We start from the raw sequence: 4,031 nt of genomic DNA, 5'->3' as shown, positions 1-4,031 counted from the left end.
TCTGGCCAGTATGTGCATGATGGAGGCCACAGCGGCAGTCATGGTGGCTCAGTGTGTGAGGCTGGTGCAGCACAATATCCCGGCTTTGGCATTGTCTCTCAAGCCCTCTCCTTGGTTGTTGTGCACAGCTACAAAACAAAAGAACCATGCCCAAAGCCTGGAAGAGAACGTGGGTCACAATGAGCAGAAGACAGAGCATCCTTGGAAGAGAAGGTCAAGTTGGAATAGCAGCTGACACTATGGAAAAATACAAATGAGCTTTGGCAGATATTGTGAACTTTAGACAGAGGAGCCAAAAACTGGTGGAAGAGGCAAAATTACATGGCATCCAGGGCTTCTGCAAAGACTTGCTGGAGGCTGTGGACATTCTGAAGAAGGAAACACAGAGTGTTCCAAAGAGATTACAGATGAAAACCCTCACCTGAAAAGCCTATATAAGGGGCTGGTACTGACCGAGGTGCAGATACAGAAGGTGTTCAAAAGCACGGCTTGCTCAAGCTGAACCCCCTTGGAGCCAAGATTGACTCTTATGAACATGAGGCACTGTTCCACACACCAGTAGAGGGTGAGGAGCCAGCATGGTGGTGCTGGTTAGCAAGATGGGGTACAAGCTGCAGGGGTACACCCTCAGGCCCGCCCTGGAGGGGTGGTGAAGGAAGCATAATTGCCTACCTCAGGGTCTTTGGCTTTTAAGTCACTTGCTGTAACTCTTGAAAGGCGGTCTATCTTTTCTCTTCTGGGAGTCCAGCCTTGATGGAAAGGTTAAATGGCTGCAAAGAATCAAGCTGGGTACACAGTTGTTTCTAGGAACTCTGGTCCGGGAGTCTGATTTCTTAGTACCACACGTTTAGTAGCTTCATATACTTCCAGAAGAGGGCAGATGGGACCTCTAGAGTATCTCGAATAACACTGTATCTGCTTTAAACTCTTGAGTGCAAAGTACTTTAAACAAAAGTTTTTCAGGAACTGTCTGGCTGCCTGGCTGCCCATCTGTGCCAACGTCTGCAGCTCACTGCAGCACTGAGTCCTGGTACCTTTGGCCACTGCTGGGTTCACTCTGAGAAGAAAAGGCCAGAGAGGAAACATGTTTCTTGCTTTAAAAAAAGGATGCCTACCTTGAGAACATACAAGTTCATTTATAGCTAGCATCCAGATGCCAGGAATGGTCAACCTTGGCTTTTCTGTGGAGACAGGAAGTGAGCATGTGAACTTGAACATTCCTACCACTTTATTTTGCCAAGTGAATTTGACAAAGTAAATCCTTTTTTCCTATTTTTCCATCTCAGTTGTTTAATCTATTCAGTTAGTTACTAATAACCTCAAGGTATATTCCCTATTAAGATAGACCTTCTCAGTGGGGACTGCTTGCTTAGTATACTTAAAATGTTTGTTTAATTTTTAAATTTTTATTTAAGAGGATTAAAAGCCTAATGTCTATTTTCCTTAAAAAGGAATAAATCTGAATTATTATTATATACCATATAAAGCATATTGTATCAAAGTTCAAAATCATGTGGGAACCATAAAATACACACACAAACAAACATCACACCTCACACTTTTATTGAATTAGATAATTGAAATGGGGGTTTCTTTGATTTCATTTGTCAACATTGAATAGTAATGACATGTGTATAATAAAAAAGCAAGGCATACATATAATTTCACTTTGCTAAGACAAATGGATAAGATTACCTAACCATATGCTGCCCAACATTTTAGGATTCTCTGTTTTTTGTCAAAGCAGATCTGGCAAAGAAGCATGTTTTTTGTTTTGTTCCAAGAAACAATAAACTTCACTTTAGCATTTATTATGCACAATGTATGCAAAATGCAATGAGTCAACCAACTCACACTTTTGTGTCAAGTAAATACAATCTAAGCATAAGAAAATGTCATGTCTAGTAAAATGTGCCACAAAGGCCAAGATAAGAAAAGAGTAGCAAAAATATGCAATTAGCACATTCACTGAAGAAAACCAGGAGGATATTGAGATGAGCCATATAAATATAAGTCTATGCTTTTGGCTAAGAATAACATTACATTTATAGGAAAATTTAGGCTCACATTTAGAGAGAAGTTCTGCATTTGATAAGGAATGAAAGAGAGAGCATCTATGAAAACAGTCATATAAAAGGCAGTCATATAGAAGTGTCAAATGTGATCTTTTTTTTAAAGAATGGGAGCATATGCTTTATGATTTTTTTTCATGTTTCAAAAAGCGATTGGGCTGGGAATATGGCTCACGCAGTAATGCACATGCCTGGCATGTGCGGGGCGCTGGGTTTGATCCTCAGCACCATATAAAAATAAAAAAAATAAAAATGTTGTGTCCACCTAAAACTAAAAATAAATAAATAAATATTTAATAAATTCTGTCTAAAAAAAGTTATCATATTCTTTTACAATATTTGAGAAAATATTATTCAGTATTACAACACTTAATAATTTGTAGAAACATACTTTCTTCATAAAAGCATAAAAATTGATCAACTTTTCCTCCTACTTTAGTGGAATGTGTGTGTTTATTTACAGATTGATCTTTTTATATTTCTTTTTGGCTTGGATGCTAACCTTCTTTCAATCAGTGTACACAAAACCAAATTTACTGCTTTGTCTAAGTGGCAAATTAGAATAGATTATGAAACACATAGAGTTCAGATAGTTAAGTTACTAATGCTAAAAGATTACTACCAATAGTCAATTATTCCAAGAAATCAATGGTTCTGTTTGTTGAGATATCATAAGAAACTACTATGACAATAGAGGATTACTTCTCAAGAGGTAAGACTCAAGTGTGACAAGACAATAGGGACATGGAAACAGTGGCAGCAGCCTCGGAGGACTGTTATTTAAAATGTTAAAGTCACCTGAAGGAAAAGGATGGAAGATAATGTTTTATAGAGTCAGCTCTATATACAAAATAAAAAGCAGTCAGCCTATTTCAGTAGTTCTTGGGCTTTTGGGATTATCACCACCCCTGATGGTGATTGCCACATGATAACATCAGCAGTATAACCATGTCCCAGAGCCTACAGAAGCAGTGATGACTGAGGAGTCATCACTGAATTCAAGCAGTGACTCTCTAGTACTGGGGCTCTACTTACAAATCACTGATGATTGCAGATAAATACCTTCTCAAATACTCAATTGTCAAAGATCAGAATTTACCAAGTAACCTCTCTATGTTACGTTGAAGCTGGCATGGAAACACACCAACCAGTTTTTACTTCTTTCTCTCATCAAGTCCTAACCTGCTCCAGTGCAAACTGTAGAAACCCTTTTTGCTCCATTTCCCTTCTGACAGACATTTCAGTGACCATATGTATCTTTAGTTAAATCCAACTAACTAAAGCAGCACACCTGGGAAACATTTGTGGTGAATCCCCATATGCCCTGACATGCCAGTGAAGGGCAACTGATTCATTGGATCATTTCACTCACATAAGAAGCAAACAAAAAGTTTGACAAACGTGACCTGCAACAGTGTAAAAAACAAAACAAAACAAAACAAAAACAGTCAATAAGCACCCTAGTTGGCACCAGTTTGGAGAAAAGGCATTTGGAGGGCAAGACAAAATATGATTTCAAATTTGAAACGCTCATGTTGAGTTGTTCATTCTGTATTTTCTTTAATTGACACTGGAGCATATTAAAATGTTTGTTGTTCATGTGTATTTATATGGTGGAAGGGTGCCATCTGTGAGCTTTGAGACGATCATGACAGCTGGTTTTCTTCTAGTTTATTAATATTTTCCAAGTATATTCCATGAAATTATTTGCTCAGGAGGAATTGAGAAACTGGATGTCATTCCCTATTTAGATCTTTGTATTTGATATGAATTTGAGTTCTATAGGGATTAACAATGCAGCCTTGGTCAAGGATGCTTAATTGAAGCCATAATTTTCAAATTTGTAAAATGTGGTTAACTAATACAGACTTATTAGGTAAGATAAAATGTGAAAAACACTTAGTACAATGGCTGCAAATAATAAGTGCTCAGTATGTACAATTTGTTTTTATCAGGCTC

General features: G+C 37.8%; 1 pseudogene; it reads left to right on the top strand.

The window, feature by feature from the left end:
• On the top strand, positions 1–1,756 carry LOC144370202 (grpE protein homolog 1, mitochondrial pseudogene; annotated as a pseudogene).
• The last annotated feature ends 2,275 nt before the right edge of the window (positions 1,757–4,031 follow it).

This window comes from Ictidomys tridecemlineatus, chromosome 13, assembly GCF_052094955.1.
Source record: "Ictidomys tridecemlineatus isolate mIctTri1 chromosome 13, mIctTri1.hap1, whole genome shotgun sequence".
Lineage (NCBI taxonomy): Eukaryota > Metazoa > Chordata > Mammalia > Rodentia > Sciuridae > Ictidomys > Ictidomys tridecemlineatus.
The sequence above is the reverse complement of the archived record's forward strand: the minus strand, read 5'-3'. Positions and strand labels throughout refer to the sequence as shown.